Here is a 15,189-nt window from a genome sequence, read left to right on the forward strand (position 1 = left end):
GCATCACATCACGGGAGATTATGAAATGACAACAGGGAGAAGGAAGAGTCCTCCACTGTCACATCAGTCTTTTCAAGTGTTTGCCAGGTGCAGAAGTCAGCATCCCATCATTTTATCTCTTGATGGCAGCAAGACTTGTCCTTGATGCCTGGAAACAGGAATCCATGTGCTGTTTGTAATGCAGGGACACAAAATTGCTGTTTTCTTGGCACCTCTGCCAGACTGGGAGTGTCTGGCTAGTACACTAGGAAAAAGCTTTAAGGCTGCTTAGAGGAACTGTACTTGATTGATTAGTGATGTCGGTCTTGGCCATGGAAGGGTCAAGGCATTTTCTATGTTTTACCTCTGCTTTGGGATGCTCCCCCCTTTTGTTCTTTTTGTAAAAAAAAAAAAAATATATATATATATATATATATATATATATACATATATATATGTATGTATATATATGTATGTGTGTGTGTATATATATATATATATATATATACACACACACATACATATATATATATTTGGCAAGAGAGAAAATGTGAATGGGCACACCAGTTTTTTTGCCACTGCAAATGAACTCCAGACACATGTGCCTCTTTGTGTATCTGGTTTTGTGCATCTGAGGAATCGAACCCAGGCTGTCAGGCTTTGCAAGCAAGAACCTTAAGTGCTAAGCCATCTCTCCAGCTCTGGGTGCTTCTTTTTCTATTGCTACATCAGTACCATCATCATCAACCATCATCAATGGAATAATATATCCACTAGATAATACTCAGTGTGTTAGACTCTGCTGCCAAGAAGTTTTCAATCTAAAGGAATGGCAAAATGGCACATATAAAGATTTTAAATCCTGTGAAACTGGCCAAGTTTATGACTCAAGAGATGTTGAAATGCTTTTCTGCAGGCTTGCTTCAGTTACCAAAATGCCTACAAAATTTATGCCAGAAAGAACAGATCTTTATTTTTAGGTTCATCTTCCCCAAATTAAGCAATCAAGAATGTGCAGTTATATGGCTAAAATAAATGTTCAGTGACTAAGTCTCCTTTCTTGGGCCTGACGTAAACAGCTCTGAGCTTAAATGCAGTTACTCAGGAGGTCCTGGGCATGTCAGGCAGCAGTGACAGCTGGGGGTGGGGTGGGGTGGGGGATGAAAAGGGAAGTGTAGCTGGAAGTAGCACCCTGCTGCCAACATCTTGCTGCCTGTGAGAGGAAGGACAAGGCCAGAAAGGACGACTCAGGCTTTGAACTCATAAAAACTGAGTGGAAAACCAGAGGATGGAGGGTGGAGAAAAGAGATAGAAAAGGATAGGCAAATAGCCCCAACTAGACAAAGTATGAAATGCTCACTTGTCTTCAGTGCCTATGATTGGCTGAATAATGAGTGTCCTTGGACACTCAAGTCCTCATACACAGTTTCTATGCATGGTAAAAGCAGCTCTGTCAATGTGATTAATATTCTTCAGATGCAAAAATATCCTGGATTACCTGAGTGCCACCAAAGTCATCAGAAAGGTCACAGTCAGACAAGGAGATGTCACCATGAAGGCAGTGATCACACTGACAGCCTCGAGCCAAAGATTACAGGCAGAAAGCCTATAGAAGTTGGAAAACAAAGACCTACAGAATTGTAAGAGAACAAATTTATGAGGTTTTATGTCACTAAGTCTGTGGAAGGTTTTTTTTTTTTTTTTTTGTTTTTGTTTTGTTGTTGTTGTTGTTGTTAAAGCTTAGAGAAGTCCTGACTTACTTCTGAGGTCCCCTTGTCCCCATGGTCTCTAGCTTGATTTCCATGGTCACCTGACTTATTTCTGAGGTCCCCTTGTCCCCATGGTCTTTAGCTTGACTTCCATGGACACCTGTTCTTGGGACACAAGTATTGCTTGGAATGAACCACAGTAAGGTTTGACTCAAGGTAAATTCTGCCCTTGTCAAAGGAATTCCAAGTACCAGGGGTCTCTAAATCCTTCTACACCCTAGGCTGGCAGCTTAGCATCAGGAGGATGTCTATCCAGGATAGGAAGAATTTCTAAGGTGGGGGATTCCTGCAATATTACCTTTAAGAGATATTTACCACAACAAAGTATCCTAAGAGCCACAGTTTTGTTTATTTATTCTGAAATTTCTTTTTAAGTTTTGTGGTGTGGAGATGAAACCCAGGGCTTCAGACTTGCAGATAAATGCTGTACCTCTGAGCTATACTTCAGCCTCTACAATTTCTTAAATACTGCTTTTTTGTTTGTTTGTTTGTTTGCTTGTTTTCTCTCTGTTCAAGAAGTGACCATGGAAACTGATTTCATCAGTCTGGTGTCACATTAAGGTAAAGTATGGCTTCACATGGTATAGGGCCTAATAATGCCTTTATATTTGGAATTGAAAACCCATTCAGAGGAAGTCTGAAGGTTACATGAAGCCAGGACCATCTGAAACCATCAATGAGCTCTAAGTCTGAACCATGGACCTCAGAGGAGATGAATAAATGAATGAACAAGCAGGCAAATCTAGGGGGAGGGGTTGTTCACTCTGTGCATTTCCCTGAGGAAAATGATACATGAAGACCAAGCTAGTGACTACTGATGTTTTTGTAGTGATATTTAAAATGAAAGGAAACAGATTTCTTTGCCTGTGGATTCATGGTATAATTGTGGAAGAACTTAATTTTCTCCTTTGTTATTGGTTTGCGTTTTAAAATTGTATAAAATGAATATGATTTGCATTTATGATCAGAGAAAGTACCTTTTCAGAGGAATATGATTAGATAGCTGGCATTAGAAGACTTCCTTGGGAGTGGCTTTAGCTGTCAGAGAGAGGCAACCGTGAGTTTAGTTGATTAGCAATCCTTAGTTTTCTTTTTTTCTTTTTATTTTTTTGTTTATTCTTATTTATTTGAGAGCAGCAGAGAGAGAAAGAGGCTGAGAGAAAGAGAGAGAGAATAGATGTGCCAGTGCTTCCAGCCACTGCAAACGAACTCCAGATGCGTGCACCTCCTTGTGCATCTGACTAACGTGGGTCCTGGGGAATCGAGCCTCGAACCGGGGTCCTTAGGCTTCACAGGAAAGCGCTTAATTGCTAAGCCATCTCTCCAGCCCAACAATCCTTAGTTTTCTTAAAGTGAGACATGGAAGGAAGGAACCAGGAGAGAATGTTTTGGTGTTGTAGTAAGAAGCAATGCTGAGTCAGAACCTTGACCCTCATTTGGCTTTAAAAAATTACTTACTGTTACTCAATGCCCATGCTCTGTCTGATCAATGGAACAGAGAAGGGTACCCTTAGAGGACTGTTAGGGGTATGTAAGTGGGAGGCAGGCACATTTTAGCATCATGCCTGGCACACTGTAAGTACTCAGCACATGTCAACACTGATTATTTTGAGCAAGTTGGACATTCTTGGTCTCCATATTAACATCTTCTCTTGATGTGCTAACTGACTTCAATGCAAACAACGTAGGGCACTGGGGATTCCTAGATTTATTTTTTTCCTAGCAATAATTAGAAATGACAGAATAATTAGGTGGCTAGAGCACATAATTAACCTCTCTGGCTCTCAGCACTCTCTTCCGTAATAGGAATTAAAAGAACTTTAAGGTCCCTTCCTGCTCTGTTTTGTTTATATGATTATTTTTTCACACTGAGAACCTTCATTTGAAGAATGGTTTTCTTAATATTCAATCTCTTGTTTGTGAATCAAAATCTGTCCCCACCTACAATCCATTGTCCATGTACTAAGAAGGATGCTGGTATCTGGCCAGTTGTCTTTTGAATCCTATATTCAAAGATGGAAGTACAGCCTAATTGTTTTGTCGTTATTCAGGAAAATTAAATTATATTTTATTTTGGAAATAGACTGTAGGATGAGATGGACCAAAAGTTTAAGAGCCCATGTATTGCTATAGAGAATGAGAACCAGTCATTTCAAGGCAAACAATGGCTAACATTGTGATGGAGACATTGAATATTATACCTGATTAAAATGAAAAGTAACTTTTTGTCTCACAGAAGACTGCCCCATGGCTGCCTAGGGCTACCAATTACAGTGCCACCTTGTCTAACCTCTCACTATGTCCCTTTTCCTCCACAGGAAACCATACTTGCCAAGTGTTTCTCCCCCTAGGGCCATGCTTCTGGTTACTATGGCAACAGCTAGCTAATCCTAGCTAACCAGGCCCCTCCTGCCTTCTCAGGCTAGGGAGACAATCTCTTCCTGGAAGTGAAATAAATGGCAGTAATGGGGGGAAAAAATTCTCAAACTAAGATTTAAGACAGATATTTTGAAACCAGCAGTCTATGGTACTTTTAAATTAACTAGGAAGCAGTCTTCCTGCCCCAAGCTAATGGGTTTCTCTTGCTCTTCCTTTACTAAACATCTTTGTCTATCTGCTGTGATCAGAATGACATGCTAGCTGTGCTGTGTCCTCCAGAGAACTGCTGAGTGCCATGGCTGCGCAGGTGACATTCAAATTCAGTCATCTTCTACCATCTTTTCTCCAGGTTTCACATAGCATAGAACATAGGAAAAAATGATTCCAGATAAGCAACAATGCCAAACATCTTGAGCAATTTCTTATCCAGTGCCTTCTTAACTTCTTTCAGGTCCAAAGTACATATAATACTGACCAAGTGCCACTGCCCTAGTGCTGTGTGGTTTGGGAGATGCTGAGCATTCAGCAAAGGGAATACAGTTCAGTATTAAGGAAGAGCTCTGGATATGACAGCAGAGCCTTTACCAAAATGCTGGAGGATCTCATCAGCCTTGTGCATGGCTTTACTCTAGTTCTAAGATTACCTGTGTCAGATGTCCAGACCTCCAGTCTCCTTCTCCTCAAGCCTACTTACAAGTTGGCACACCAAAGACTGACAATTTAAAATATTACCTATTAAACCACCTATAATCCCAGTGTCTGAGAAGCAGAGACAAGAACATTGAAAGTTTGAGGCCAACTTGGGCTACATAGGAAGACCTTGTATCACAAAAATATTGATAACATATAATAACCCATACCTGAGATTATGTGAATGAAACATAAAATAGAATTTAAGTGTAGAGCAAGAGGGGCAGAAAGGAATTAGACATGGAAATGATGGTACAGTCTGAAAACCTAGCTGCACTCCTTTACTCCCTAGCTGAGTTTCCTCCCCTATAGTGGAGGAGCATATTGGCTTCCATCTCTTGAAGACTTGCTGATGAAATACAGTCCAGAGCATTAAAATGGTGGAAACAGATTTTAATCAAGAACAGATGCAACAGAGTCAAAGTGGACTCATCATAGAACTGAGCTCAGTTTTGAATGCAGAACAGCAAGTGAGGATTTATAGTCAAGAGCGAGGTCTGGGTCAGTGGACAGAAAAAAAACGAGGAAACATCAGGGACAAAAAGGTATTCTGCTTGATGATCTAACAACATTGTTGCTGAAGGTGAGACAGGGTGGCAGGGTGTCACTTTGGGATGGTGTGTTACGGTTTGAATATGAAGTGTGTCACATAAGCTACGTTCTAATAGAAGGCTTGGTTCCTAATGACAGCCGTGCTCAGAGGTGGAGCTTTGGACAAAGGACTGGATCATGAAAGGATCACTGTGATGAAGTCATAATATATCAGCATTACTGAGAGGTGGTGGAAATTAGGAGGTGGGGCATAATTGGAGAAAGTAGGTCCACTAAGGATGCACCCTAGAAAACTATACTCTGTTCCCTTCTCCCTCTCCTGCCTGTCACACTCTCTTTCCCACTACAGACCTAGGACTAGTGGAGCCTGGTGACCACGGACTGAAACCTTTGCAACTATAAGCTAAAATAAATTCTTCCTTCTTTTAAATAGCTTTTCTCAAAAATGAAAACAATGCCATGCATGCCTAATCCTAGCACTTGGAGGCCAAGGTGGTATTAGTGTGAGTTGGAGGCCAGCCTGAGACTACATGTGAATTCCAGGTTAGCCTGGACTAGAGTAAGACCGTACCTGGAAAATAAATAAACAAAATCTCTCTAAACTGGCTGAAGGGTTCTTGGTAAAAATCACATGATGCAGAAGTGGACATCAAGTATTGATGCCTGACAGGACCAACAATGATTAATAATGGCTAGACCAAGGAGAGAAACTTTGTTAGAATTTTAGAAGGTTTTTTTTTTTTTTTTTTGGTTTTTCGAGGTAGGGTCTCACTCTGGTCCAGGCTGACCTGGAATTAACTCTGTAGTCTCAGGGTGGCCTTGAACTCACAGCGATCCTCCTACCTCTGCCTCCCAAGTGCTGGGATTAAAGGCATGCGCCACCACGCCCGGCTAGAAGGTTTTTAATACAATTCATTCTATTGGTTCCATTCCTCTAGAGGATCCTGACTAATGCTCAGGCCCTTAGAAGTTGCTCTTGCTAAATATAGCACTGCCTCCTCACTGAGCCCCCAGGTAACTTAAAGCAGGAGGAAAGTGTTGCCTCCTGGCCTTTCTGTCATTTTGCATTTGTTTCCTTTGTTTTGGCTGAGACTCCTGCTTGACTCTGCTTATGTAGGTTAATCACCCACGGAGTGTCTGCCTACCTGGCCCATCTCATCCTCTTCAAGGCCAAAGGCCTAGAGATAAGTTATTGTCCTAACCCTGGTGGTACCTTGGATTCCAGAACAACAAAAGCTCTACAGGACAGACCACCCCCACCACCAGTTGAGAGCGATTCTCCCAGTAGGTGAGAGTACACCCTGGAGTAGAAGTCATCATCTTGTAGAAACCACACTGAAAGCCTCAAGATGACAATGGTGACAACTTCTAAGGACCACCTTGAGGAATCAGAACTGAGACAATGATAACTCAGACCAGGACTGCTTAATTATGCAGATCTCTTGCCCCTGACCAGTTCTTCCTGCACTTAAACCTGGCACTCATTGTGAGTACACTGAAAACACCTGACGCTCATTCTGAGCACCCTGAAAACACCTGACGCTCATTCTGAGCACCCTGAAAACACCTGATGCTCATTCTGAGCACCCTGAAAACACCTGATGCTCATTGTGAGCACCCTGAAAACACCTGACGCTCATTGTGAGCACCCTGAAACACCTGGTGCTCATTGTGAGCACCCTGAAAACACCTGACGCTCATTCTGAGCACCCTGAAAACACCTGACGCTCATTCTGAGCACCCTGAAAACACCTGATGCTCATTCTGAGCACCCTGAAACACCTGGCGCTCACTGTGAGAACCCTGAAAACACCTGACACTCATTGTGAGCACCCTGAAAACACCTGACGCTCATTCTGAGCACCCTGAAAACACCTGATGCTCATTCTGAGCACCCTGAAAACACCTGACGCTCATTGTGAGCACCCTGAAAACAAACTTGGGTCATTGGCCCCTTCATATGTTCTCTGTGTGCCCTCAGCGATGCCTGGGTTTAGACTGTTCTGGCAGTCAGAATCCAGGCTTTTGTCTTAAACTTTGGACACATCAATGTAGAAACTGAGTCTTGAGAATTTTCACTGGCTTTTCCCACAAAAGTAAGAAGCTGAAACACAATGCAAGCAGAGTCCACTGACCACTGGCAAACTGTACCACCATCAAACCATGACTCTGAATGCACTGGAGAAGCATCCCACCTCACTTGAAGTCTTTAAAAGCCATTAGTGCTTTTGTGGTTATGGACAATGTGTCCACAAACGCCGAGTTTAGTCTACACTTAGCAGAAGTGTGTAAATGCTTTTAAGTGGCAGATTGCAGATACATATGTCTTCAGTGCTCACACAAGTATGACATTTTAGAAATTATTGTTTGATCAAACTTAATTGTGGTACAAATGGTTGACTCTTGGGAAAGTACTTATTTAAGAAGTTGTTTAACATTTTGGGGTTAGAGGAAGGAGGTGTTTCTATGTCTTTTAATACTGTACTTTTAATCTGAGTTAGGAAATTTTATTCCTCTGTGTTAATGAGGGTTCTAAGACTGAGAATTGTTCCCTGAGTTGACTAGTATTAGCCTTCCAGCAAATCAGATTTGAGCGCTTCTCTGTCCAATGTGCCAAAGCCTTTGCTTTGAACAAGCACCTCGAACACTGACCTCTCCTGGACTTTACTTTCAGACTCACCTGTTTATTCTTTCCCATAGGCCTGCTGGCTGGGGGGGGGGGGGGTCATCGTTCTTGCTTAATTTCAGAGAATTAAATCCATCTGAAGTCAAGACTGAGCACATAATTCCACTTTATGATGCATTTTTTGGTTATTTCCTCCAAATTGACATATTCCCTCTTGGAAGAGGGAAGGAAGCTCATATGACCAGGAAGCTCAGAGTTACAACACTTATGAAGTCCCTCCCCAAGGAACTCACCAGCTGGGGGAAGATGGCTGTCCCCATTCACAGGAAGCTTCAGGGATACAGTTTTCCTGAATCATCACACAAGCTGGGGTGGGCTTTTTGATGATGCCACTGTTCTTCTCCTACTAAGTAATTCCTTACTCATACTCCTATAAGTAGCTGCAATAAACTCATTGATTCACTGAGCTACACTTGGGTGAAGTTTTATTTTTCTTTCTTTTTTTCTTTGTTACTGGTGCCCCATTTGGGATGAATAGGCATTTGTTTAGCAAGAAAAGTCATACATTATTTTAACTGGAAGAAAATAAAAGAGAAGGGTTAGATGACTCATCTGTGATTCATTTTTTTCTTATCCAAATACATATTTATACCCAATAGGGATGCTTTGAAATTCAAAATTCTGTTGAAACATAACAGAATTGATAATAGGTTGATTTGGGTATCAGCCATATAAACCTCATATTAACTTATTGATCATATTTTCTGTTACAGAGGAAAAGTCCTGAAAGAAAATGATACAGGTAAGTTCTGAGGGTGGAGCTGCATCCAAGAAGGCCAAACCTTGAACTGACTATGAGAGGAGAGTTGGAAGAAACAAACTCAAGCTTCAATATAGTCATGGGGTAGCTACAGGACTCTGGTATATACAAACTCCTATAATGGAGAGATCTTCTCTATCAGCCCCTTACCTCATCCTCAGATGTCCTTCAGTTTTGTAATATGCAGGGCCTGCATTAGAAGAAAATTGGTATGTTGGATATATCACTTACTTTCTCATTCCTGGGACAAAATACCTGACAAAACTCAGTTTGGGGAGGAAGGGTTTATTTCAGCTTACAGTTCCAGGGAGAAGAGTCCATCTTAGTGGGGAAGGCATGGCAGCAGAAGCTTGAGGCAGACAGTCACATTCTGTCTACAATGAGGAGGCAGAGTGATGAGCACTGCTGCTTAGCCCACTCTGACCTTCATATCCAGTCCAGGACCCCAGCCTATGGAGTGATGCTGCCCAGAGTGAAGGTGGGTCTTTCCACCTTAGTTAACCTAAACAAAGTAATCCCTCAGATGGGCACAGAGGCTAACCTAATCTACATAACCCCTCAAGATGATAATAGGTCCTACTGAGTTGAAACTCAATATTAACCTTCACATTTGATATCTAGCTATAGCAGTTTCATGGTAGGGATCAAAGTCAGTGGTAAAGCTAATATTCTTAGTTCTAACATTGAAGGCATTAGCAACCACTGGGCAGTTCTGATAGGCCTGGCTGCCTCGAGTACCAATAAAGAAGGATGGTATTGAGGAAGAAGTTGTTGAAAAAAACAGGGATGTCAGACTGACTGTGGTAACTTCCTCAGCATCTTGGATAGAGGAGCTCTTTGTCAGATAAATATAGACTCCGGGCCTGCTCCAGTTACCCAAAGCTTCCTGTCCATGGTGTAGATGATGGGAACTGCTTCTGTGGGGATGATGCTGTACATCTTGCTGAGCACATACATGAGGGAGTCTCCTGAATGAGATGCTTCAACAGTAACTTGTGTAGGAACTTCCTTGCCTGACCAGCCAAGAAAACCTGGGGAAGAGGAGGCGGGCAATGTGGGACTGGTAGAGACTCTGTAAAGGTTAGACCCTGAAAGGGGGCTGGAGGGAATGGAACAGAATGAAAAACCACCTTTTCAGTCTGAGGAGAGAAAGGCACTCTGAGATATTAATGAAATGTAGATTTAAAATTATCCTTCCAGGGAGCACAGAGAGCCTTGGAAGAGGTCATGGTAACCTCATTTGTCTCAGGGAGAGCTAAGAACTTTTTACCACATGATTCACCATGGAATTAACTGCAGCTAAACTATAAATTCCTTCTTTTTTTTTTTTTTTTTTTGAGAGCCTTAATAACTTCCTTGCCTCACATGCAGTTGTGGTCACTATGGAATGAAGACCTACCTTTAACCCCATCCATCATGGGTAACTAAAGCAGGGAAAGTCATTAGTACATGTCTGAGTGTGTTTTAATTTATGCAGACTCCAGAGTCCAGCTTCATGAGTTAAAGACACACATGGTTATTTCTCACCTTAAATAGAAAGTAGATGAGTGTGAAATCATGAAATCTTCAGAACATTAATATGGAAGCATGTATATTTTACCTTTGGTCAGAGACAGTTCTCAGAAAGGGAACTTCACTAACATTGCCACCCTCATTTGCATCTATAAAAAGTAGCCCCAGCTTTAGTGAAGTGCTTAGGATGTGTTAAAAATATTGATATATAATTAATTCAAAATGCTCTGTCATTAAATCATATAATGATGCTCTGTGAACATACATAGCTTAATTGGAGTAATGAAACTAAGGAGATTGAGGTCTGGAGTGCCATAAATAAAAGCACAGCTCCTGCAGTGAGAATTTAGATCAGCAGGTGATCTTGCAAAGGTCCCAAGCCTCCTTGTGGGCTAGCAATCCTCTCTTCTATGTGAAGACGACAGAAAGATAGTCAACCCAAACTGGAAGTCCTGAAATGTGCTGTGGCAATGTTCCCATAAATGCAGAGGGAGGAGTTACACATCTCCTGTGGGGTGCTATGTGAGTTGCTCCTTTGTAAGTAGGGGGAGGACTTATATACCAGGGGACTCCACAGTCAAAAACCCTCATGTCTGAGCAGTGGAGGAATGGGTATTCTCAGAGACCCTTTGAGAATAAGACATTGCACCAGAGTGAAAACAGCTCTGCAACTTTTATTTCCATAATTTGTTTCCTCCTTGGTAAAATGGACAGAGTAACACCTGTTTGGGAAGTGTTTAAGATAATAATAAAAGAGCAAAATGTCAACAATAACATCACAACAAATCATGGAGTGCTTGGTGTAGTGGCTGGCATGCAGAGGTGGGTATTCAATAAATGCTATTGCTTTTCTCATGCCCTTGGCACAAAGTGTTCTGTACATTGTAAGAAAAATAGATAATTGTGGATGTGACTAAAATGTGCCATTGAGATGAGTTCCCTAAAGGGGTGGCCTATATTCCTAATCAGACAGTGAAGGAACAGTTTTAAGATACAGTCAGGCAACAGTACCGGTGAAATTGTAGAAAATATCACAAGGTCAGCAGTGGCTGCAGCCCATAATGTAATCCCCAAACTGAAGGCAGATCAGCAGATGTGGGCATCTATTCCACCACTTCCACTCCCTGTGTTTGAGCTTTCATTACTAACTGACCACACGCATCTGCCCTCTCTACCCATATGAGTCCTCAGTCTCATGGACACAACATTGGGCAGTCAGACATTCTTAATCCATTATCACTGGCCATTATGATGTACTCTATTTACTGTTCTTGGAGGACAGGGTCAGCCCACTACATGTCTGGCCTCTCCTCTCCTTTGCACCTGCCTTAAAAAAAACACATTTATATATATTCATTTGAAAGAGAGAAACTGAGTGATTATGGCCATTTCAGGACCTTCTGTTACCTCAAATGATGAGTATGGGCATGCCAGGACCTCTTGCCACTGCAAATGAACTCCAGATGCATATGCCTCTTTTGTGCATTGGGCTTTACATGGGGGATCAAACCTGAGCATCAGGCTTTGCCAGCAAGTGTCTCTAACTGCTGAGCCATCTCTACAGCCCTTGTCCCCTTTCTTACTGATCCCCACATCAAGAGAAAGAAAGCTTTGTTCCTTTCTCTTTGTTACTCTTTAGTCTGTAGGTGATCTTTATACTTGAATACCACTTTACTATTAATATAATAATTATTTTTTCTTTTTAGTTTTCTGAAATAGGGTCTTGCTACATAGCCCGGGCTAGCCTTGTGCTTAGGATCATTCTGCTTCCACCTCCCAGGTGCTGGCCTTATAGCTGAGCACTACCAAGATGGGTTATGTAAGTTCACTTCCCCTGATGGCTATCTTGGGTGAGTGGTGAGTTACATATTGTCACTGGATTTCAGAGAAAACACAATGAGCCAATGAGTGGACCTAAGATGGCAGAGTAAGGGATTGCACAGATGAAATTTGAATGCTGAGATGTGCACCCCCAGGAGCTGGTAATAATGCATGGACAGATGCTATAGCTAGTAAAGTTGGGGAGAAGGCTATGGACACATGTTTCCTTGAGACCAGGTTTTCAAAGAGAAAACAAAGCTCAGCATCAATGAGATAGAGCAGAACTGTATTCTGTGTGAGCCATCACAAGCAATGCTACACAAGGACAGCTTTGTGGGTGTGGGTAGCAGTGGAGCTAGGCACTGGACACAGAGATACCAAGACAGGTATGAGTGCTATGTACGGGTGCTGTGGAGTATTAGAAAGTGAACAGACCCGGAATTTGGGCCTCCAAGGGGAGGGTCTGCATACTAGACACATTTTATTAGTATTTTTTGGAGGGGGAGAGTGTGCAGGCTAGAGAGAGAGAGAATTGGCACACCAGGGCCTCAGCCACTGAAATCCAACTGCAGATGCTTGTGCCACCTAGTGGGCATGTGTGACCTTGCGCTTGCCTCACTTGTGTGTCTGGCTTTTGAGTGATCTGGAGAGTCAAACATGGGTCCTTGGGCTTCACAGGCAAGCACCTTAGCTGCTAAGTCATCTCTCTCTATCCCATATTTTATTACTTTTGATTGAGTTATAATCCATGATTATATCAACTCTTTTGGAATCAATTTATACTTCTAGCTTGTCAAATATGTTCTTTCCTTGGTCCTATAAGCCAAGTAAGGCAAGACAAAACAAAACATTTAAAATTTAGGGTGGAATAGAGAAATCTGATCAACTTGACTTGAAAAACATGTCTATATCATTTTCTTCTTAACTCCATGGCTTTGTATGCTGCTGCCAGGGGGGAGTTGGTCTTTCTACAAAAATACAGAATATATATCAAATATATAATAATCAATAAGTTTCATATATATATCAAGTCAAATTTTATAAATTTTATAAATGCAGAGCTTTACAAGATAAGAAAAGAAAAACAAGTTATAACTAAAATCAAGGATTAAGCAAAAATGTGCAAGATGTGTGTGATGAACATTTTAAAAAATTAATGAAAGAACCACTTCAACAAGGAAAATAGATATCTTATTCCTGGAAAGATTACCACAAGCATATAATTTTTCTTAATTAAATATTTGCAATTATTATCATCAAAATAGCCCTAATTCTTTTTTAAAGAATTAGATATAATGGCAGCTCATATGGACAAACTAGAAAGAAATAGTGGTAAGGAAAAATTATAAAATAGAAGATTAATGAATTAGGTTTAGTTCTATAGATTAGTAGATTACAAAAAGAAATTAAAATGATATGGTACTTTCATATTAATAGACTAAAGTATAGTCCAGAAATAAGTACAAATATCCACACATATATTTAGTATAGGATGAAAATGTTTTTGATTATCAGTGTGGTTGAGTAGGTTGTTCAGTAAACCTTTAAGGAACACACACACACATATGAAAAGGAAAAGAAATAAGAGATGTTCTAGAAGAAAGATATAAACATGTGCAGAGAGAAGAAGCCTTTTCTAGGTGTGACACACAATCTAGAAATCATAGAAACTATTATAGAAATATCTTCATTAACATATTTTAATATGAAAGACAATTACAAATGTTTTCATAGGCATCTAAGAAAATACATTGCTTTATATGTCATAGACTATTTTCCTAATTTACCAAAAGTTCATTTAAAACCTTAGAAAATATATGAAGAAAACAGCATTCTTAAGTCTCTGAACTCATCATGAGAAATGTAAATTAAACTACTGTGACAGCCTGTTTTCCACACCAACTGGAAAAAATAAAATTAGTAATAAGACAAAACAAATCCTGCATTACATTTGTGACAATATGAGCAGTATTCTGTTTCACAAATTGGGGGTGGGATAGTGACCAGGAAAACACTTAATTTATCTTCAAAGTTATGCAATCATAATCCCTTTATTTCAGAAATTCTTTTTTTTGTTGTTTTTGTTTTTTGTTTTTTTGAGATAGGATCTCACTCTAGCTCAGACTTACCTGGAATTCACTATGTAGTCTTAGGATGGCCTTGAACTCACAGCCATCTTCCTACCGCTGCCTCCCTAGTCCTGGGATTAAAGGAAAATCACTTCTGAATCAATTATTTTGACACATTCATTCTGGAAATAAGAGAGGATATTCTTTGAGAGGAGGTAGGATAGCCTTTGAGCAGCAGTTAGATAAAAGCCTGGCACTTCAGGCACACACAGATTTCAGTCCCTCTTCTGTGGCTGAGTCATGGTAGGACCTAAGAAAAACCATTCAGAAGTGTGCTTCTCTGTCAAGTGAAGATCAACTGCCTCTTGGGTTTTACCTGAGGAAGACTATTAAATCCCTCCCCCAACACACTGATCTTGGTCCTCAGTCCACTGTCAGACACCTGAGCCAGAAAGGAAGAAAACTGCCATCTGGATATTGTCACAAAGCCTTAATAGTTCATTCTTCTAAGCAATCAAATACATAGGAACTTAGACAAATATTTGTAAACTAACTCACATATTTTTAAATAAATATAACTTTCAAATGAAAACATGAAAAAAAGATGCACACAAACCTTTAATATCAGTTAAACTTATATTGAGATGCTGCAGAGTTAGACTCATCTAGTCTGGAGTCCACAAGGTCAAAAGAATGTGAAACACCTTTTGCCACCATGATTAATGAAGCAATAATTTATACCCACTTTGTTTACAGTGTAAACACCCATCAGAGCAGAGATAGATGGTGTCCCACTACACTTCACATATGTGTGTTAAATGGGTAAGTGAATAAATGGCTTTCTCAGGAAACATCCCAAATGTGAGAGAAGTGTAGAACTAATGCGTGGGCTTGGTTGTGCCTGGTACTCTAAGACTCCTGGAGTCACCAGCCACTTCCCTCGGTCATGTCCTGGCTCACACACCTGGAGTC

This window comes from Jaculus jaculus, chromosome 18 (genome assembly GCF_020740685.1).
Source record: "Jaculus jaculus isolate mJacJac1 chromosome 18, mJacJac1.mat.Y.cur, whole genome shotgun sequence".
Lineage (NCBI taxonomy): Eukaryota > Metazoa > Chordata > Mammalia > Rodentia > Dipodidae > Jaculus > Jaculus jaculus.